Source organism: Delphinus delphis, chromosome 1, assembly GCF_949987515.2.
Source record: "Delphinus delphis chromosome 1, mDelDel1.2, whole genome shotgun sequence".
Taxonomy (NCBI): domain Eukaryota; kingdom Metazoa; phylum Chordata; class Mammalia; order Artiodactyla; family Delphinidae; genus Delphinus; species Delphinus delphis.
This window is the reverse complement of record NC_082683.1, coordinates 31,666,184-31,689,159: the sequence shown is the minus strand read 5'-3', so window position 1 is coordinate 31,689,159 and position 22,976 is coordinate 31,666,184. Positions and strand designations below refer to the sequence as shown.

Sequence of the window (22,976 nt, the reverse complement as noted above, 5' to 3'; positions counted from 1 at the left end):
TTTTTTTCCCCTTCTTCCTTGAAACTTAGCAGGCTGTCCTTCCTCAGGGCCTTACCCAGGTGGTCCCTTTCCCTGCAATGTTCCCTGGTTTGTGCCTCTTGGCAGGTTCCCCCTTTTTCTCAAGGTATGCTTTCGCCTTAACCCATGTAAAGGCCCAATCTAATGTAGGTTCCCCTATTTTCTAATGTCCGCAGTTAATGCGAGTATGTTTCTTCTATTAACGTCAGACTGTCCCTCCAAACCTAGCTTCCTGGGACCTGAGCAGTGTGGGAGCCTGCGTGCCAGCCGGTGAGGGGGTGGGGCCGTAGGCGGGGCCCAGGTAACGGCTTCCGGCGGAAGAGCCGAGGAGCAAGATGGCTGCCACCAAATGGGTCCTGAACTAGGGTGGGCTGGCGTGGGGTTGAGGCGGGGCTCGGACTGAGTCCAAGTTGTGGGCCGTGTGGACTGGGTGCGGACCCAGGGCCCCAGGCGGCATGTGGCAGCCTGGGCCGGGGTCTCTTGTGCGGGTCTACCCCTCAGCTTGTGAGCATCTGTGACCTAATGGCTTTGCGGGCCCTAGCTCTGCCCAGACCCCTTTCCCCTCTGACCCTGGACCCTGGGAGGTAGTGAGATCTGTTATTGCGACCTCAGACCGCATCCCAAACTGTCATGCTCATTCATTCCCTAAATTCTGCAGCCCTGCCCCCTTAGATAAAGGAACTCCAAGAATAATTGGGAAATAACGGAAATAGCCTTGCTACGCGGGTTGGTGAACTCTATGATGCTATTGTATGGCAGTGTTAACAAGAGGCGGGTTGGGGGTTTTGGGAAATGACCACTCCATCCAGAGAGGTAAGGGCAAGCTTCCTGGAGGCACAGGGGCCAGAGATTTGAAAGATTAGGAGTTAAGCAGGTAGCTAAGCTGGAAGAGGCTGTTGCTTGAATGGAGAGCAGCGAGAGTGAAAGCCCAGAGGGGTGAAGCAGTCTAGCACTTGGGGCAAGTAATTTGCATTGGGGAAGCAAGGAGAGAAGAGGCTAGAGAGGTGGGTAGGGCTCAAGTTCTGAAAGTCTTACGTGCCATGCTAAGAATTTGGATTCTGTCCTGTGGTCATTGGTGAACTTTTGGAGACTATTTGGCAGGACAGTGATGTAATCAGATTTGCCCTTTCTTGGAGTCATTCTAGTGGCTGTGTAGAGAGAGAGAAACTGGAAGCAGTCAGCCCATTTACAATAACCAGGGGCTAGATGTAGGTCTGAAGAGGGATGGGGAGAGGAGTGTACCTCACAAGTCATTTGTATACCCAAAAGACTATAGGGACCCCTCCTTGCCCTCCCTGTGGCTGTCTTGCTGACAGGGTGTTACAGCAGCCGTACCAAGAGTGTGGGGGACATCGGTTCAGAAAGCACTTGGTGTCTTTGCAGGTGGGCTGGCAGAGGAGATGGATGGCAAAATTCTTCGTGCTGCTTTTATTCCTTCTGGAGACATCACAGATATTCAGATTCCACTGGATTATGAAACAGGTGTTTATTCAGTGTCACTCATATTCAGCTGCCTAATGCCAGGAAAAGAACTTGAGACATTTTAAGTCATGAGCATTCTGCGTATGGTTGGTATGTATTGAAGTTCAGGAGGATATCTCTCTAGGTCAGTGTGACTGTGATCTTGGTGATGGAATGTTCTGAGGACAGCAAGGCCAGGATGGTGGGGTGGTTATGGGCTGAAATTTACAGAGACTGACAATTTGTTGGATTTGAGGAAAGGCTTTCTCTACCTTGGAATCATTTGGGGGCTTTGATTTCTGATCATTTAATATATAAACCATATAGTAAGAACCAGTGGTGGGGGAGGGGGTGTGGGATGAATTGGGAGATTGGGATTGACGTGTATACACTAATATGTATAAAATGGATAACTAATAAGAACCTGCTGTATAAAAAAATAAAATACAAAAAAAAAGAAAAAAGAGCCAGTAGGAAGGTAATCTTAGAAAAATCTTAAAAGGTCTGGGTGTTGTATCACCCCACGTCCCTGTGGACCAGACCTCCCTTCTTGGCAGCTATGCTTTTATTTTTTTTTAATTTAATTTTATTTATTTATTTTTGGCTGCATTGGGTCTTCGTTGCTCCACACGGGCTTTCTCTAGTTGTGGCGAGCGGGGGCTCCTCTTTGTTTCAGTGCACAGGCTTCTAATTGCAGTAGCTTCTCTTGTTGCAGAGCACAGGCTCTAGGCGTGCGGGCTCAGAAGTTGTGGCTTGTGGGCTCCAGAGCGCAGGCTCAGTAGTTGTGGTGCACGGGCTTAGTTGTTCCGCAGCATGTGGGATCTTCCCGGACCAGGGCTCGAACCCATGTCCCTTGCATTGGCAGGCGGATTCTTTTTTTTTTTTTGTGGTACGCGGGCCTCTCACTGTTGTGGCCTCTCCGGTTGCGGAGCACAGGCTCCGGACGCGCAGGCTCAGCGGCCATGGCTCACAGGCCCAGCCGCTCCACGGCATGTGGGATCTTCCCGGACCAGGGCACGAACCCACGTCCCCTGCATCGGCAGGCAGACTCTCAACCACTGCGCCACCAGGGAAGCCCGGCAGGCGGATTCTTAACCACTGCGCCACCAGGAAAGCCTGGCAGCTATGCTTTTAAAAAGCAGAGGGCAGCGGACAAGCTTAGCCTCGGCAGGGGAGCCTTGGCCTCTGCTCACCAGGGTGAGTTGGTGTCACAGTTGACACTCAGTTGGTGTCACAGTTATATGCACGTTTCTATTTGATCCTTGGCTGTTATTTTCTAAGATAGGAGTTTTAGACCCAGCCTTACCACTAACTTTGTGCGACACTTAAACTCTCTGAGCCTTCATTGCCTCAATGCTTAAATGAAAGGATAAGATTGGCTTTTTGGTCCTTCTACCTCTGAGTTATATAAATGAGTAACTCCTATTGCTCTTGCTCTCCACCAACTAAATTAACTTTTTCCTGAGGCCAAGCACTGTGCTTTAATAGTCACCTAACCCGGTAGTGAAGTCAGTGCTCTGTATGCAGTTGATGCTCAGTTGGAATGAGTAATTGACAGATCGACAACTTTTTCTACTTTCTGTAAGTCTTGTAAACAAAGATTCCCAAAATGCTTGGAAAGTAACTTAAATCTTCCATTCTCTTAGTGGTAGAATTGAATACTACAAAATTTAAAAACTTAGTTCACTATTTAGTATGTTTGTTAAAACACACAAAATAACTTTAATATTTCTGGAAACATTGTTGAATAAACCAAGAAAAATGTAAAAATTAGATTTTTGCTTTTTGAATGGCACCTGGATATGGCGTATTTCCTCCTATTGCCCACATATTAACTACCCATTTCTGCTATTACAGAAAAGCACCGAGGATTTGCTTTTGTTGAATCTGAGTTGGCAGAGGTAAGAAATTTTCCCTGGTTAGTATTTGACTAGTGTTGCTGTTGTCATTGGTTACAAAAGGTGCCACTCTCCATTTGAGCGGATGTAGTAATTTTCTGGGGCTGCCATACAAATTACTACAAACTTTGTGGCTTAAAAAAACAGAAATTTATTCTCATAACTTGGAGTCTAGAAGTCTGAAATCAAGGTATTGGCAGGGCCGCGTCCCTCTGAGGAGTCTTTCCTTGACTCTTCCTAGCAATCCTTGGCATTTTTTTGGCTTATAACTGCATCACTTCAGTCTCTGCCCCCGTCTTCACATGGTCTTTTCCACTGCATGTATCTCTCTGTCTTCTCTTCTTATGAGGACACTAGTCATTGGAGTTATGGCCCACCCTAATTCATTATGACCTCATCTTAACTAATTTCATCTGCAAAGAGTATTTCTAAACAGGGTCACATCCTGAGGTTTGGATAGACCTGAAATTTGGGGGGACACTATTCAACCCTCTATAGTGGCTTGGTGGTGACAGTTGCCAAGAGACAGGAAGTTCTGGTTGAAGGAAGGCGCACAAGCCCTGGTTCAGAGTTCCCTTCATGTAGTCAGAATGTGAAAGACAGGCCCTGCAGAGCCCTGAGCCTTCTGGCCTGGCACTGCTCTTTCCTATTTCCTGTGTGTATTCTGTGTCCATAACCTGAGCACCCATCTTTACACCACCAGCTCCAACAAGCAGTTAGTACATGCTCTTTGTTAAATACATACAATCTAGGCCGTAGGAAGGGAAGTAGCATCTTGTTTTTCCAAAGCTTGTGGTACTGAGTTTTAGTTTGCGTGCTAGCTACAAAGAGTTGAACTACACACATCAACTTTTTCCTTGTATTCTTTTGGCAGGATGCCGAAGCAACTATCAAAAACATGGTATGGGGCTTCCCTGGTGGCACAGTGATTGAGAGTCCACCTGCCGATGCAGGGGAAACGGGTTCGTGCCCCGGTCCAGGAAGATCCCGCATGCTGCGGAGCGGCTGGGCCCGTGGGCCGTGGCCACTGAGCCTGCGCGTCCGGAGCCTGTGCTCCGCAATGGGAGAGGTCACAACAGTGAGAGGCCCGCGTACCGCAAAAAAAAAAAAAAAACATGGTATGGCTGAGAATCTTGCTTTTCACTGAAGCTGTGTTTTGGTGCTACATGGGACCCTGATGCACATATTGTGTTTCCAGTTTCCACAGTTTCAAAGTTATAAAGGAAGCAGAAGTTGCCGTTATTTGAAAGTATTCACTAGGAACTGGCTGCTTATAAAATTAATTCTTATTCAGAAATCCTCCCCATTTAACATTTGTATAAATGTCAACCATCTTATTGGCCAATCTCTCCCTGACATTTTTATATCTATGTCAGGAGTCAGCAAACTAAGTCTATGGGCCAAATCCATTCTGCAGGCTGTTTTTTTTCTTGTTTTTTTTGTTTGTTTTTGTTTTTTGCGGTACGCGGGCCTCTCACTGTTGTGGCCTCTCCCGTTGTGGAGCACAGGCTCCGGATGCGCAGGCTCAGTGGCCATGGCTCACAGGCCCAGCCGCTCCGCGGCATGTGGGATCTTCCCGGACTGGGGCACGAACCCGTGTCCCCTGCATCGGCAGGCAGACTCTCAACCACTGTGCCACCAGGGAAGCCCTGCAGGCTGTTTTTTATATGGCCTATGAGTTAAATGGTTTTTATACTTTTAAGGGTCATTAAAAAAAAAAAAAAGAAGAAGAAGAAGAAGAACATGCAGCAGAGACTGTATGTATCCCACAACGCCTAAAATATTTACTATCTAGCCCTTTATAGAAAGTTTGCCAACCTGTAGGCTAGGGCAATATACTGCAAATAGAGTGTAACTTGACTGCAAGGTTAAATGGTGAATCTTGTATAAGAGGCAGGATCTCATGAAGCGTATGGTAGGGATTGTGGAAAACTTCTCTAGTTGGCTCTAGTCAAAAATGTGAGGCTTTTTTGAGCCATTGAATAGTGATGCTCTCATAAAGTTAAACCAATTAACAACTGAGAAAGAGAAAACCCATAGAAGGATTATGACAGGTTGGGTACTTCAAAAGAAAAGGATTTGAATTCCTGTTGCTGAATTACCACAAATTTGGTGGCTTAAAAACAACACTAATGTGTTATCTTACAGTTCTGGAGGTCAGAAGTCCAAAGTGAGTCTCACTTTGGAGCTAAAATGAAGATTTCGGCAGAGTTGTGTTCCTTCTGGGGGCTATAGGGGAGAATGTTTCTTTGCCTTTTTCTCAGCTTCTAGAGAACGGCTATATTCCTTGACTCTTAGCCCCTTCTATCTTCAAGCTGGCAATGGCAGGGTGAGTTTTTTTCACAGCGCATCACTCTGAAACAGAGTCCTCTGTCTCCCTCTTCACATTTAGAGGATCCTTGTGATTACGTTGGGCCCATCTGAATAATCCAGGATAATATCCTTATTTTAAGGTCAGCTGACTAGCAACCTTAATTCCTTTTTGCCACGTAATATCACATATTCATAGGTTCTGGGGAGTAGGTGGACATCTTTGTTTGTTTGTTTAATATTTATTTATTTACTTAGGCTGCACTGGGTCTTAGTTGCGGCACGCGGGATCTTCATTGAGACATGTTTAGTTGCAGCATGTGGGATCTTTAGTTGTGGCATGCGGACTTCTTAGTTGCGGCATGCATGTGGGATCTGGTTCCCTGACCAGGGGTCGAAGCCGGGCCCCCTGCATTGGGAGAGCAGAGTCTTACCCACTGGACCACCAGGGAAGTCGCTAGGTGGACATCTTTGGGCAGGCTATTAGTTTGCCTGCCATAAAAAACCCTTAAATGCTTTTGCCCTTGTTTAAAACCTTTGTGATCACTCTTCATGACTAAATGTGAAATAAGGATGTTATTTCATGCCATCATTCAGTTTTTTCTTAATCACTAGAAATAAAGTTAGTACTTTATTTGTCTGTTTCTAAGAACAAAGACATAGCTATAATTGTAACCTAAATCTTATTAAATTAAGGAATCCTTTTTTTCTTTCTTTTTTTAGTTTTCATGAAAAGGCCTCAAACAAACCTTTTTTTTTTTTTTCAAGTATTTTATAAATTTATTTATTTATTTTTGGCTACATTGGGTCTTCGTTGTTGCGTGCTGGCCCTCTCTAGTTGTGGCGAGCAGGGGCTGCTCTTCACTGCAGTGCCTGGGCTTCTCATTGCCCGGGCTTCTCATTGGTATCAGTTATTCTTGGATTTTGAAATATTCTTAAACATTATTCCATGTTACCATGTTCTCTGTCATTCTTTCATCAAACATGCCCCTCAACAGTCAGCAATACTATCATTTTCCAGTTCAGTACTGCTCTTGTCTTTTTAAGGTGGACTCAGGTATTTGGTAACTGCGTTTACCCTTTTAATTTCAGAGTCCTGAGCTCAGATCCAAAGATTATGCCAGCAGACCTTTCTGTTGTTGGTGGTGAAATAGAGGAAGTGTGTGGTGGCTCAGGGGCTTTCTGTGGTGAGCTTTTTTTTTTTATAAATTTATTTATTTATTTAGGCTGTGTTGGGTCTTCAATTCTGTGTGAGGGCTTTCTCTAGTTGCGGCGAGTGGGGGCCACTCTTCATCGCGGTGCGTGGGCCTCTCATTGTCGTGGCCTCTCGTGTTGCAGAGCACAAGCTCCAGAGGCGCAGGCTCAGTAGCTGTGGCTCACGGACCCAGTTGCTCCGCGGCATGTGGGATCTTCCCAGACCAGGGCTTGAACCCGTGTCCCCTACATTGGTAGGCAGATTCTCAACCACTGCGCCACCAGGGAAGCCCTCTGTGGTGAGCTTTGTGCTTAGCTGGCCATTGGGGGTTGCAGGCTCCCAACTTAGGACTAATCATGAGCAAGTCTCAGCCTTCTTAGAAGTAAATGGAAGGCTGCCAGGTCTTCTTTCAACCTAACAAGGTTTAAGCAGCTGAGTTGTATTGCACCCTTTTCAGAATGAATCTGAAATGTTTGGGTGGACAATCCATGTCAGTTTGGCCAAAGCAGTGAGAATTAAGGAAGGCTTGTCCAGACCAGGTGAGTGGGGGCAACCACAGATACCCCATCACGTCCTCAGCTGTGGCCTCTGTTGCATTTTTATCTCTGTCTTACTTCCTGCTGTGGGGTAATGTGTACATGAGTAGAGTGGTGTAGAGTAGAGAAGAGAACGCAGCACCTCCAAGGAAATAAAGAGTTTGAGTTTCTCAGAAAGCTGGAGGCCTTGTCCCCATGAAAGTCTTGCTTTGGGACATAGACATAGACTGTGCCCTTCCAGCCTTGACAAGGGCTGGGACTTCCCTTTTGACACGGCTGAGTCCTTCCTCCTTATTCTCACCCACCTGTGCTAAGAGCTGGACTTGAAGGCCTGACATTTCCCAGTGACAGCTTTCATTGCCCTGGGGGGTTCCTAAGATGTAACTTATTTTCTATGGCCTGTGAGAGTCACGTAGTGTGTCCATGTAGTGAGTCCACTTTATGCATCCACGTAGTGCTGACCAAAGCAGCAAAGACTTGGACGTGGCTAATGAGCAGTTGGCTGATAGCTTGAGTTTCTTAACATCTGTTTGATTCTTTCCTTTCATTTTTGTCAGATGATGACTGGTTGAAAATGTTTTCTAGGAAGACTCTTGAAGAGAGGAAAGAGGAAGAAGGGTCAGAGCCTCCCAAAGTGGAAACCCAGGAGGTGAGATTGCAGGCTGCGCTTCCAGAGCGGCTGGCACTCTGCACCCAGCACACTTCTGCTGTGGATGGTGTTGGGGGAATTGAATGGAGAAAGTGTGGGTGTCTTGTCCTTGTAGGGCACTGGGTGAGAAATGCCTTATGTGTGCTTGGTGTCGATTTGTGACGGCTGTTCAACGAGGGGGTATCTCAGATGACAGAGGACACCACCAGTACCCGTCATCCAACGATCTTGCCCGCTCCATCACTGAAGACTTTGGCTCCAGACTCCCTGTCTTCCTGCTCCTACCCTGATTCCACAGAGGCCCTTCCCCAGGTCCAGGGCTCCCCACGCCTGGGCGCTTTCTCCTGCTTCTTGACACACATCTTGACCCTTGCTCCTCAGAATAATACAGGGGCTCCTTCTCCTCTGTCCACCCTTTCCACAGTGGTGTTTCTCTGAGTTCCTTCCGTAGCGCTCGCCTCCTTTCTCCACAATGTCCTTGTGCATTTCAGCCACTTTTGTCCCTTGTCTGAGATTATCGCAGCCACTCAGGCAGGGTTCTGGTGATTTCTTTATCTCTAGTCCTAGCCCTGACCTCTCTCCTGGGTTTCACATACTTCTGCCTGAATGTCTCACAGTCACCATAAATAAACAAAGCACATCCCAGGTGGATTTCCTCTTTCCTTTCACTCTGGTCTCCCTGAGTGCCTGATTTTAGCTAATTTTGCTGCCTTCTGGTCACTCAAACCAGAAGCTTCAGTTTATTTTAATTCACACATGATGCGTTGCCATATTCTGCTTATTTTATCTTCTAAGTCTTCCTGACTCTTGCCTCTCCTGTCTGTTCCTACTACCTTATCTTGGTTTAGCCTCCATCTTCTGTCCTGTGAATAATGATAGTAGCTTCCTAACTGGTCTCTCTGTCGCAGGCCTGCTTCCTCCTGATCTGAGTAGCCAGGAGGAGCTTTCTGAAGGATGGATCTGAGGATAATTGCTCTCCACAAGCATTTTAAGGACCTCCCTCATGTATAGGATTGAGTCTGGGCTACATCAGAGGCACAGAAGGGCTCTCCATGTTCTGACCCTGCTCATCTCTTTATATTGTAGCCCCATTTTACATTCTAGGAAACAAGAGACTATAGTTACCTATAAATCTGTAGTTATCTACAAATTTATAGTTACCTACAAATCTCAGGTGTTGTTTTGTTTTTTTAAATTGGGCCACGCTGTGTGGCTTGCTGGATCTTAGTTCCCAGACCAGGGATTGAGCCTGCTCCCTCGACACTGAAAGCGCGGAATCCTAACCACTGGACCGCCAGGGAGTTCCCAAATCTCTTGTGTTTTGCATAAGCAGTTCCTTTGCCTAAAATGACCTTTCCAACATAATCTGGCTAATTCCTACTCACCTTCATCCCTCCCTTCTGGGCTTGCATGGCCTCTGGGCTTCCATGGGACCCGCTATCCTAGCATTTACTGCATTGTTTTGACATTACTTATTTAACGTATTTTATTTTATTTTATTATTATTATTTTTAAACAGAGAACAGGAGTATTTATTTATTTTAAAAATTATTTATTTATTTTTGGCTGTGTTGGGTCTTCGTTTCTGTGCGAGGGCTTTCTCTGGTTGTGGCAAGCAAGGGCCACTCTTCATCGCGGTGCACGGGCCTCTCACTATCACGGCCTCTCTTGTTGCGGAGCACAGGCTCCAGACACACAGGCTCAGTAGTTGTGGCTCACGGGCCTAGCTGCTCCATGGCATGTGGGATCCTCCCAGACCAGGGCTTGAACCCGTGTCCCCTACATTAGCAGGCAGATTCTCAACCACCGCGCCACCAGGGAAGCCCTATTTAACGTATTTTAAATATTGCTTACTCTTTGCCGGGCACTAATGGCTTTACAAATATTTAATCCTATTGGCAGTCCTTTGAGGTAAGTACTAATATTATCCCCAAGTCTAGGTGACGAAACTAGGGCACAGTGAGGTCGAATAACTTGTGGACGTTACATAGCTCAGAAGTGGTGGGGCTGAGGTTTGAACCAAGGCTGTGGGGCTCTAGGATCTGTGTGCCTCTCACAGTTGTGGCTGCCCCTCCCTCACTGAGTAGCCAGTCCTTCAAGGGCAGAAGCCCTATCTTATTTAATAACCTAGGGATTGGCCTGAGAGCTTATACCTACGTGTTGACCTAATCCACACTACAAAGAGGTCAGACAGAGACAGTAGAGTTTTCTCTGTCAAACAGGTGGGAAGGTTTCTATTGAATGTTTTATTGTCTAATTAGCCTTGTCCATTTGGAGCACTAAGCAAGGCCCAACTTCCTCCACTGTCTCCTTTCTGAGCACTTAGGCCCTCCTTGCTTCCACTGCAGCCAGCCTGTGGATATGCAGGGCTAAGCATAGAGGAAGGGGGTGGTGTTGCAGAAGTGGGTCCGTTTAACTGACTAAGGTGGGTGGGCTTGAACTGGAAGTTGAAGTTGTTGAGAGTTTTGTGTTTTGAGCCAGAAAAGCGTTGTTCTGTGACTGCAGGGGAGAGTGAAGGCAAAGCGAGCTGACGTGTCTGAGGGAGTGAGATGAGATAAAATGCCTGAGGGGTGGGGCTCCGGGTAGACGGTGCTGAGGTCTCCTGTCACTGGGTGTCCGGCTGGGGGCCGTGGCCATGGCCTCCACCTTCTGCAGCCCCATCAGGGCCCAAGGCCTTTCCTGTCGGTGCCTTGCTCAGCCCGTTCACTGCAGTGGGTTCTGGGGTGTCTTCAGAAGAACACTTGCTCTCCTAGTTGGGGAGTTAGGCTGTTCTGTCTAACCTGGCCATTTCTCCTGCGTCTAGGGAGAGCCCGCTGTAAAAAAGGCCCAGTTAAACCCTCAGGTGTACATGGATATCAAGGTCAGGAACAAGCCAGCAGGCCGCATCCAGATGCTCCTGCGTTCAGACGTCGTTCCCATGACAGCAGGTGAGCAGGACTCCGGTCAGGATGGCCGGGAAGCTAGTGGCTGAGGAAGCTGCCTGGACTCCTGGGCCCTTGACTATTTCTACCTGAGTCTATCTGAGGCATCTTAGATCTCAGCATCTAGTGACAAATGAGGCAGAACAGGCTTTTCTTTCTTTTTTTTGCCACGCCACATGGCTTGCGGGATCTTAGTTCCCTGACCAGGGATTGGACGCATGCTCCCTGCAGTGGAAGCATGGAGTCCTAACCACTGGACCGCCAGGGAACTCCCAGAACAGGCATTTTTGAAATTCCATAAAGGCTTAGGACTGTTAGAAAGAGTAAGCAGTTGAAAGTTTTGTGATTTGTTTTAATTACTCTCCCATTTGATTTTATTGGGGTTTTTAAAAATAATTTTGTTTTGATATATTTTCAAACTTACAGATAGAATAAGAATTCTATACGAATAGTACAAGGAACTCTCATATATCCTTTAACTGTTAATTAATTTACTTTTTTGCCCTTACGCTTTATCATTTTGTTTATATACATACATACAGACGTGTATTTTTTTTACCCCCATCCTAGTTGAGAGGAAGTTGAAGACATACATCATTCTTCAGTATGAATTTCCTAAGAACAAGAATATTCTCTTACATAATCATAGTACAGCTATCAAAATCAGGAAATTTAACATCAGTATAACACTATTAACTAATCTTCAGGTCATATTCAAATTTCATCACTTATCCCAATATTGTTCTTTATAGTAATGTTAACAATTTCTGTTCCTTGACAAGGAGTCACACATTGCATTTAGTGTGGGGGGGGTCTCTTTAGTCTCCTTTTATTTCTAACAGTTTCTCAGTTTTTTATTGTCTTTCTTGATCTTGACATCTTTGAAGAGACAGGCCAGTTGTTTCTAAGATTGTTTCTTGGTTTGTCTTTGCCTGGTACTTCCGCATGATTAGATTTAGATTATGTGTTTTGGCAGGAATACCTCAGAAGAACGTTGTTTCCTTGTTAGTGCATCATATGAGGAAGTACTCGAGGTCAGTTCCAATGTTTGTGATGTTAACTTTGACCACTTGGTTAAGGAGATCTCTGCCAGGTTTCTCCCCTGGAAGGTTACAATTTTTAAGTTATAAATTAAAAGCTAAAATTTTTCTCCTCACTATCTCCAGCCCATCTCACAGAGGTAACTACTATTGACAGTTGTTGTACGTTGCCTATTTCCTTAAATATTCATAATTACTCTTTTTACCCATGATCCTGTTTTTGTTTGTTTCAATCTAGCTTTTTTTTTTTTTTTAATGCTTATCAAAGTCATAATTGCATACAGTTTAAAGAAAATTGTTCTTTGGAGTTTGTTACAAAACGTGACATTCTTCTGCTCCCCCATCGTCATAATTTTTCTGCCCTGCCAGAGGCAACATTCTTTTCCTTTAGGTGATTATTTTGACTTTTATTGCTCTATCTCTGAAAAATATATTCATGTTACTGCTACTTGATTTTTCTCAGTTTTTGGCTGTTATAGGTCAGTTTTTCTGGGAAACAGACTCATGGAGAGGTGGACGCAGGAAGTTTATTGGGGAGTGATCTCAGGAACAACTTCTGTAAGAGAATGAGTGGAGTAGATGGGGCAAAAATAGAGTAATTGACCAGCCTTGCAGTCACACAGAGACCTCAGCTGATCCCATGGGGAGTTTGGGAGCTTGGATATCCCTCCAGAATGTCCAGCTCTGAATTTTAGGCCAGGGGGCCAGGCTTTTGTACCCTCATATGGACCAGTCATGAATTCTGGCTGATTCCCAGGAGTGGTGAGGCAGCTCTCTTTGGCCAAAGGCATTTCCTGAATGGGACCCATCCTGGGGCTGGTAGCCTCCAACACTCCTGGGAGGTGAGGGGGTGAGGGAATGCACGTCTTGGTCTTGGAGAGGATCTGTGGGCTTAACCTCAGCATCCATTGCAGTCCACCCATCTGGCAACTCAGATCCGCTTACTTCACCCGGGAACGGCTCCTCCAGGACTCTGGTTGGTCTCTTTTTCTGGGGAAATTTCTAGAGGAATGTTAATGGAACTATAATCCATTGCTGCTCTTGGTCTCAGAACCACAAACGATACTTGTCATCTCCCTCCTCTACTTTATTCCAGATTCCTCTCACCCTCACCTCAGCTGGCTTCTCTGCTTGTCTACATGGCTTACCTGATGAGGTGACCTAGACCTTTTTCCAAGGGGATTTGAGCTCCTGGTCATTGTGCCCTTCCCAGGCCATGGCTGCCCATCAAGATTGGGCAGGGGAGTACAAGAGAGGTCCCATGGGTCCCCCAAACATATTCTGACCAGACCTGTTGTGTAACAGCAGACCTACCTCCTAAAGACCAAGGTCAAGAATCTCGCCAAGATGATGACTCCTTTTCTTACCTGCTTGTCACCTGGCACAAGGAGCCTGAAGTGATCACCCAGTGGCATAGCTTAAAGTGTAATGGGAGTCTGGTTGTCTCCACTGGTGAAGGTGTGCCCACTAGGAACCAGGACCTCTAGACCCACAGAGGCTTGAGTTGCAGGGATGGAAAGTAACAGGAGTGATGGTAACCAGGACCACTCCAACTTCTACTTCTTGGTTCCTGGACCCCCAGGGACATAGCACTCGCTAATGAGCACTGATTTAGGGCTGTCCTTACAGGAAATCTTTTTTTTTTTTTTTTTTGGCCGAGCCATTCAGCATGCAGGATCTTAGTTCCCTGACCAGGGATCAAACCTGTGCCCCCTGCACTGGGAGCACGGAGTCTTAACCACTGGACCGCCAGGGAAGTCCCCAGGATATCATTTCTGATATCCTAATACCGTCCTTCATAGAAACCTTTCTCCCACTAATGTAGAATCATGCACTGTGTTTGTTGTGTCAGTTTAATCTCCTTTAATCTGGAACTGTTCCTCAGCCTTTGTCTTTTATGACATTGTCGTTTTTGAAGACTCCAGGCCAGTTGTTTTATAGAATGTTCCTCATTTGAGTTTGTTTCCTCATTAGATTCAGGTTATTTTTGGTATTCTTTGCAATACTCCAGAAGTGACATGTCTGTCCCCCTGTCACTTATGTCTATTTTTCCATTACTGGTGAGGGTTACTTGGTTAAGGTTGTGTCTGCCGGTTTTTCCCACTCACAAGGTACTTTTATTCCCCTTTGTAATTGATAAGTGACTTTTAAGGAGACATTTAAGACTTTTTACCTTGTGATTTTTGGTATTCTGTTTTTGATTCTAGACTAAGTCAATTATTACCGTGATGGTAATTTTCTAATTATTGCTCCCTCTGTATTAAAAACATTAGCATTTCTACATTTATTCTAATTAGCCATCTGCTATGAATAAGAGCTTTCTCTTCTTCCTTCCCCCTTTATTTGTTTTGCGTTAGTAGGTCCGTGTGTTAGTGTGCACTCATGAGTCTTTTTATTCATGTTCTACTCCGTTACACTCACTCACTTGTCAGTTGCTCAGACTGTCCTAAGTTTGGCCATCAGGAGCCCCCTCAAGTCTGCTCCTATATCCATTTGACACTCATTTTTTGAGCATTTCCTTACTTTCTGGTACGATAAAAAGATCTGGGCTTATCTGGTACTGTCTCTGCTCTGACCCTGGAATCAGCCATTTCTCCAAGAAGCTCCTGTTCCTTTTAGTAGGAAATAATAATTAGAAATCAAGATCTGGATCCTGAGGAGGTACACTGCTTCTGGGGTGTCACTGAGCCTAGGCCCTTTCAGCCTTCCAGTAGAAAGTGTGTGTGTGTGTGTGTGTGTGTGTGTGTGTGTGTATCTTTAAGCCATGAATTCATACTGATACTCTAATTTCTGTCTAATACTACATATTTATATCACCTTTCTCCCACAGCGAGAGCCTTGGCTCCCAATAGCATCAGTATATTCACATACTGTTCAATCCTACAGTACAAAATAGTTTCAGAATTGCTACATTTGTACCACTACCAACAAACAGTTTTTTTGCAGTTCTTTTTCTTCAGTCTGTAAAGGGTCCAAATACTGTGTTCAAAGAGTTCTTAGATTCCTTTCTTCTGTATGGCTAAGTTATCCATTTAACTTAAGTTCTCACTTGTTTCTCTTTGTGTTCCGTTTTAGGGGTTCCACCCCCACCCCCGGCCTTATTGATTTAGTTTTATTTTTTGAATAAACACTGACAGGCTTCAGAAATCAAAACTATACCAAGAGGCACACATGGAGTTGTGTCACTCCCTCCCACTCCCTCTGCCCCTATTCCCACCCACCTTCTATGAGTAACCAATTTCATTAGTTCCTGGTTGATCCTCCTTTTGTTTCCTTTTGCAAAAATGAACAGATATAGGAATATTTCCTTATTTCCTTCCTTCTTTCACAGCATGTAGCATATTGTGTATTCTCTTTTGCACTTTGCTTTTCTCACTAAACAACATATCCTGGAAATCACGCCGTATCAGTTCACAGAGATCTCCTATTCTTGTTCATAATACTTCACAAGGTGGACATACCATAGTTTATTCAGCAAGATTCTGGTGCTTGGGCATTTAGGTTGTTTCCATTATACTGTGGTTACAAATAATGTGTATGTGGATTTCATATCGTTGGAGGTGTATCTTCAGGGTCATTCCTAAAAGTAGGGTTACTGGGTCAAAGGCTAAATGCACGAGTAGTTTTGTTAGATATTGCCAAATTCTCCTACAAAGAGGTATCATTTTGCATTCCCTCTAGTAATGTGTGGGAATACCTGTTTCCCTGGCTTCACTCACAGACTGTGTTTTTAAGTTTTTGAATTTTGGCTAGTCTGATAGGCAAGAAATGGTGTCTCAAAGTATTGATAGTTTTAATTTATGTTTTTCTTATTATGGTTGTCAAAGAATATCTTTTTATATATTTAATGACTTATAACAAAAACTGTCCCCCCAAAATGATTTTTTTATGTCTTCTGTCGCTTTTTCTGTTAAGTTTGATCTTGTTTTTCCTTCCACTTTTTAAGAGTTCTTCATATATGGGGATATTAGATTTTCTGTGATATACGTTGCCAATGAATATTTCTCCCAGTTTGTCATTTTTTGTTGTTGTTTTTACTTTGCTTATAGTTTTTTTGCCATGCAAAAGTTGTTGAATTTTTTTTTTTAATTGCCCCTGGGTTTTGAGTGATAGTTGGAAAGTCCTTCCTCACACCCAGGTTATAGACGAATCCAACCCATGTTGTCCTCTAGTACCGATAATTAATTTTTTCTTTGCATTTAGATATCTGATCCATTTGGAGTTTATTCTTGCAGTGAGGTAAGTTGTAAATCCAGCTTCACCTTTTTGCAAATGTTCGTTCACATGTCCCAGCACCGTTTTAGAAAATGTCCATTTTTGCCCCAACGATTTTAAGATGACAGCTTTTATGAAATACTGAATTATATGCACCTTGCTCTGTTTCTGGACTGTCCGTTCTATTCCCCTGGTCTGTTCAGTCTCTTTGTGTGCTATACCACTAGTAAACGTTTACTTCAAGTGAAGCTAATATATACTTTCTCAGATTCTGAGAGCTGGAGGTTTAACTCTCCAGTTAGGTATTTTTAACCCCGGCACCTTTTCCTTTCTCGGCCCCGGAGAATTTCCGCTGCCTGTGCACCCATGAGAAGGGCTTTGGCTTCAAGGGCAGCAGCTTCCACCGCATCATCCCCCAGTTCATGTGCCAGGGCGGCGATTTCACCAACCACAGCAGCACCAGGGGCAAGTCTATCTATGGGAAAGTTTGATGATGAAAACTTCATCCTCAAACACATGGGACCAGGTGGGACCCCATCGGTGGGTGGTGATCGGCGGGCCGGGCTGGGGCCAGGTGACTGTGCGGGGGGAGTGATGGGCTGTGGTTCTGGTCTCCAGACTGCCACCCAGCGAACGGAGGAGAGGCATTCAGCCTGGCTAGAGCTTTAGGCTTCTAAAGGTTTTTTTGTTTTTTATTTTGACTTACTCAAGTTCATGCTTGCCTCCTTTTAAGAGGAAAAGGCGTATAGCCTGGTCCTGCTGCTACAATGATGTGTTGTTACAGTTTTTGTAACTTTTTGTTTTATATAATTTCAAGTTTACCAAAAATTTACCAGAACAGAACAAGGAGCCCCTGCCTGTAAACCTTTTATATGCCGTTCACCCACATCACCAGTTGTTTGCTGGTGACCATCGTTCCCCACTTATTCTAGTCTCTTTCTGTATATATTTATAGACAATGTCTATTTGGGAGCAGCCATTTGAGAGTAAGTCAGAGACCTCACACACTTTCACCACTAAATACCTCATTGTGTTATTTCCTAAGAACAAGGGCATTTTTAGTATTACCACAATATATAGTTATCAAATGCAGAAAATTAACACTGATACAATACTGTCACCTACAGTGCATATTCAGGTTTCATCGTGGTCACAGTAATGTCCTTTCTGAGGTATTTATAGTTGAAATGTATCATCTGCTCACACAGTCGTGGTCCAACCCCTCCCCTCCCCCACTCCCAAAACACTGACGTTTGTTTGCGTCTGCCTCCTCATTTCCCGGGCTCCGTCACCAGCTGTGCTTCCCTCACTCTTGCCTTCCAGCTACACTGCCTTTTGCTTGCTCTCTCCTGCTCACCTGGTACAAAACTCCCATGTGCCCACGCACCGGGTCCCCTTCAGGTTGAGGAGCACAGCCCAGCAGTCCTCGCAGATCGCTGATTGATCCTCATCCACAGTCTGAGAAGAAAACACTCCTTTTCCTCGATCCTCAGATCTCCAGCGTTGCCCCCTCCACTCTCCCTCCCAGCTAATGATCTTGCTTCTTATCTCACTGAGCAGTAGGAACAATGAGAAAGATGTGCTGTCCTCTCTTCTCAGTTCCCATCAGACCCTGGGTCCTCCCCTCCCTTTACTGCCTCCTCCAGTCCCCCTCATGCTGCAGTGCTGCCAGCCTTTAAAGAAATAAAATAACTCTCCCTCGACCCTGTGTTCCCCCTCCAGCTGCCACATTAATTCTCTGGTCCCTTTTTAGCAAAACTTCTTAAGAGTTGTGTAAGCTCATGGCTTCTGTTTCTTTCCTCAGCCCCCTCCAGTGAGACTTCCTTCCCCACCACGCCTTGCTCTTGTTGAATATGCCAACAGCCTCCATCTTGCCAGCAGCCAAGCCTCGGCCCTCTTTTTCCACCTCTCAGTAGCACTTGATACTATGAATCACGCCCTTCCTGAACCCCTTTCTTCACTTGCTGGCAGAACACCTCATCTTCCGTTCTCTTTGTGCCTCATAGGCTGCTCGTCTTCAGTCCCCTTTCCTTTCTCCTCCTCCCCACCTCCAAGTTGCTAGAGGGACTCAAAGCTCAGCCCTGGTTTTTCTTCTCTGTCTACACTTACTCTTTACTTAACGGTTCTTGTGCCCACCTCTAAGAACTGATACTTCACTATATGCTGAAATGAAAGTCACAGCTAATATATCCTGTCAATACCTAATTTTTAAAAAGTAGTATTATAACATAAAGGAAAGTAATTTAGAATAAAATAATATGCATTTTGGTATTTAGATGCTTGGACACAACTGCATGTATGGAATATTCAAACACATGAACTTCTGCCTGGAGCAGGTTAGCAACATGGACTGACTGACACTGGCATGGCATGTCACCAGAGTCACGGCAACATGATTTTCTGAAACAGTGAAAATCTCTTGGTAATATTCTGAACAAAAAAAATGTGACTATTCCCTCAGTTTATGTGGCAGGTCCATTTCTGAAAAAATTCTACATAATAAATCTTTGGATTTACATGTAAAATGGAGTTAGGTTCTAGGCTTAGATCATTATAAACAGATATTTGTCATCTGCATGAATGTTTGTCTGGGCACTGAAAGTCTAAGAGGATTTAGAATAATTCTTCATTAGGTGGGACATTGCAGGACATGCCTGCTTCCTCCCCAGTATTACTGACAACCAAAACCATGCCTTGAACTTTCCAAATAGCCTCGAGGGGGCAGCATTACCCTATTTAGAGTCACTGCCCTAGACAATCCTGTCCCGTCCCGGGGCTTTCCCTCCTGTCTGCTGAATTTATCTCGCCCCCGTGTATGTCTCGCTGCTGCTCTCCCGCTGTCTTCCCTGGACATCCCAGCGGGGTCGCAGACCTCACGTGCCCAAGCAGCTCTTGCTCTTCAGCCCCGAGCGCTCCCTCCTCAACTCCCCTGTTTCAGCCACCATCTACCCGGCTGCTTGGTCAGAAGCTTAGGACTCATCCTTGCCCCCCTCCTCTGTTGCCTGGATGGCAGGTGCATCTGTCTTCAGTTCACCTCCTGGTGCAGCTGCTCTTCACCTTCCTCCACCACCACCAGCGTCCCCGAGCTCGTCTCCCTCCTTCCACTCTTGCCTCTTCCCCCGCAGAGTCTAATCTCTGCAAGGTGGTCAGAGCAGTCCTTGTTAAGAGTAACTCTCATCACATTGCTCTCCTGCTGACAGCCCCCCCGTGGCGCATCTCGTGTAGCATCTGGTCCTACAGGCCGGTTGCCCTGCGTCCTGGCCCCTCTCCAAGCTCATGGACTGTGCTGCTCACCCTCTCTGCCCCCACTGCAGTCTGGCTGTTCCTCAGACACCCAGAGCTCACTCCCCACAGGGCCGTGGCAGGTGCTGGCTCCTCTCCTGGAGGCTTCCTCCGCCAGCACCCACAGGCTTCGCCCCTCATGTCCTCTGGGCATCGCCCACAGGTCGTCTAGCCCAAGAAGCCTGCCCTTGCCTCTCTAAAATGGGCTTTCCTACCGTCTTGCTCTTCTTTTTAATCAGCTTCATTTTTCTTCACGCACTGGTTATCTGAAATCATATTATAAATTTACTCTTTTACTTAATTATTGTCTTATGTCTCCGAGAATGTCAGCCTCACGAGGGCAGGACTTAGTCTTTCTTGTTCACCATTGTATTCTGGAACAGTGTCTGACACACAGTAAACCTGCGGTAAATATTTAAATATTTAAAATAGATATTCACAGGGCCAGTCCATTATGTGTCAGGCACCCTGATCAACTCCGGCCTGAAAGTAGAGTGGGACTCAGTCCTCATTTGAAGGGAGCACGCGTTTTAGAGGCCCAGCCACGGCGGGTGGAGTTTCTTATTGCCACAGATGAACTGCAGCTCCTCATGCTACACTCCATCAGCCCCTGCCAAACCTGGGCCTTTTAGACTAAACTGGGACGTCACTTCCTCAGAAAGCCTTCTGTGATACTGTCACCAGTGTGTGTGTGTCTGTCTGAGGTGACTGTCTTTTGTGCTCTCATTCACTGAGCAAACATCTCTGCCACTAGGCTTCACTATTTCAGAGCATAATTATCTTTATTTTTTAACAGTTTCATTGAGATAGAATTCACGTACCATTCAGTTCACCCATTTAAAGTATACATTTCAGGACTTCCCTGGCGGTCCAGTGGTTAAAGACTCCGTGCTCCCAATGCAGGGTGTGTGAGTTCGATCCCTGGTTGGAGAACTAAGATCCCGCATGCTGCATGGTGTGGCCAAAAAATAAAAATAAAGTATACATTTCAGTGGTTTCTAATTAATTCACATAGTCATGTAGCCATCCCCACATGTAATTTTAGAATGTTTTCATCACCTCCAAAAAGAAGCCCCACACTCTTCAGCAGTCATTCCCTGATCCCCTTGCCCCCAGCCCTAGGCAAACACTGATCTTCTTTGTGGATTTGCCTATGATGGGCATTTCATGTAAACACAATCATAAAATTGTAGGCTTTTGTGACTGGCTTCTTTCATTTACCATAATGTTTTAAAAAATGTTCATCTACAATATAGTGTGTATCAGTATTTCATTCTTTTTTTATTGCCAATTAATATTCCACTTATGGGTATACCACAGTGTATTCATAAGTTGATGGACATTTGGGTTGTTTCTAATTTTTGGCTATTATGATGCTGCTGTGAACATTCATATATACGTTTTTGTGTGGGCATGTGTATTTATTTCTCTTAAGTATATACCTAGAATTGGAAAACTATGTGTTTTTTTGTAGATATCCTTTATCAGATTAAGGAAGTTCCCTTTTATTCCTCGTTTGTTGGGTGTTCTTATCATGAAAAGGTGTTGGATTTTTTTCCTGCATCTATTGAGATTATTATGTGGGTTTTGTTCTTTATTCTATTGATACGGTTTATTACATTGGTTTCTGGATATTAAACCAAGCTTGCATTCCTGAGATGAATCAATATTTAACTTGTGAGTGACTCTTTTCCGCTAGACTGTGGGCTCCACCAGGCCTGGGACCAGTGTCCCCAGGGTTCAACAGGTGCCTGGTTATGAAGTAATAAGTATTTGTTGAATGAATTAATGAAAGGACAAACTAGTATAAAATGATCGAAACAACCATGCTTAGCGTTTCATTGACTATCAGTTGAGTGGAAGACAAGGCATCCAAGACTCTGTACATCCCAGAGTCTGAGCCTGCCTGTCTGAAAGGCTGACAGCAGTGTGCACAGACATCCTCTGAGGGCCAGACATCCCAGCAGCATTTACGCTCCTCCCTCTACTACCAGACGTCCTGAGGGCTGGGAGCAGGGTGGAGGGGGTCGATGAGGTCGTTCTCTCCCCCAGGCCTGCTCTCCATGGCCAACTCTGGCCCAAACACCAATGGCTCCCAGTTCTTCCTGACGTGATAAGACGGATTGGCTGGACGGCAAGCACGTGGTATTTGGGGAGATCACGGAAGGCCTGGACGTCTTGCGGCAGATTGAGGTGGGCAGCCGCCCGGGCCCCCCGACACACAGCCGTGTGGGAAGGCAGGAGTGGGGGCTCTGGGGCCTGGAGAGAGAGGCCACGGCTGCTGCTGCTGGGGGTGGGGGGGCAGGGGGTGGGGCGGGTATCCTGAGCTGCCCTTTCCTCTCCACCCTCCCTCCCTCTGATTCCTCCTCTTCTGTTTTGCTTGCAAAGGCCCAGGGCAGCAAGGACGGGAAACCCAAGCAGAAGGTCATCATCTCCGACTGTGGGGAGTACGTGTGAGAGGGCAGCTGTCAGCCCGGGGAACCGGCAGCCAAGGTGTCCCGTTTGCAGCAAGCAGGGCTTTGTGTCCTGGCCCTTCCTTGGGGTCAGCGTGGGGCAGCTCCTCTGCAGGCACGGCCTGGGCCGCCTCTGGCTCTTCCCCAAGTGGGGCCGTGGGCCAGGGTGCTGCCCTCCCCACCGTGGACGGCTGTGCGTGCCCTTTCCAGGCCAGGGCCTCTCCTGGGCCCGCCTGTGTGGATCTTGGCTGTGTCTTCCGGTAAAATTAATCCTAGTTCTTGTACTGCTGCCACGCAGCCAGGTCCCAGGTGTTTTCAGGGGTTGCACCTGTGACTGACCTGTCCTGCTGCAATGGATGACAGACCGTAGTCCCTCCCGTGCTGCTTCCCTCCTCTCCAGGCTGGCCCAGAAGGCACACCCTTGCCAGACCTGCAGGGCAGCTGAGGTCAGAGCTGCTGCAGCAGTGCCTCTGTGTCCTGTCTCTGACCTGCTGCCAGGCGGGCGAGGTGGCTGAGCCAGGCCCTGTTCCTGCCCTCACACCTGCTGGTCTTGAGTCTAATGGGCACAGTGGCCCGTCTCAGCGGCCCGTTCACTTATTGTTCATTCGGTGAACCAACAGTCAGAATTGTATTACAGCAGAGTCCAGGACCCTTCTTTTGCCAGGCCGTGAGCTTGGTGCCGGGGAGATACAAGAAGCCAGAGGTGGTTCCTGCCCCGCCCACACTCCCACCTGGAAGTTGCGCTCCGATGCTGTGGTCTGTCACTTGCTCTAGGCTCGCCTGTCACCCACACCAGCCAGGCCACCTCGCAGCAACCCGCTGTGCCGAGGCTGAGCCCCTTCAGGTGCTCAGTCACCAGAAACCTTGTCCAGGGCTGCCACCTGCTCCCCTGCCGCCTGCGAGTGGCTGTCTGGATCGAGTCTCAGCATTCAGAAACTGCTGTGCTGGGCTGGTTCCCTCAGCCTTTGTCTCATTTTGGGCTGAGATCAGGTTGAGTC

At 46.2% G+C, this 22,976-nt stretch overlaps 1 pseudogene; it reads left to right on the top strand.

The window, feature by feature from the left end:
* Window positions 1-353: 353 nt before the first annotated feature.
* On the top strand, window positions 354-21,982 carry LOC138413991 (peptidyl-prolyl cis-trans isomerase E-like; annotated as a pseudogene).
* Window positions 21,983-22,976: the final 994 nt, after the last annotated feature.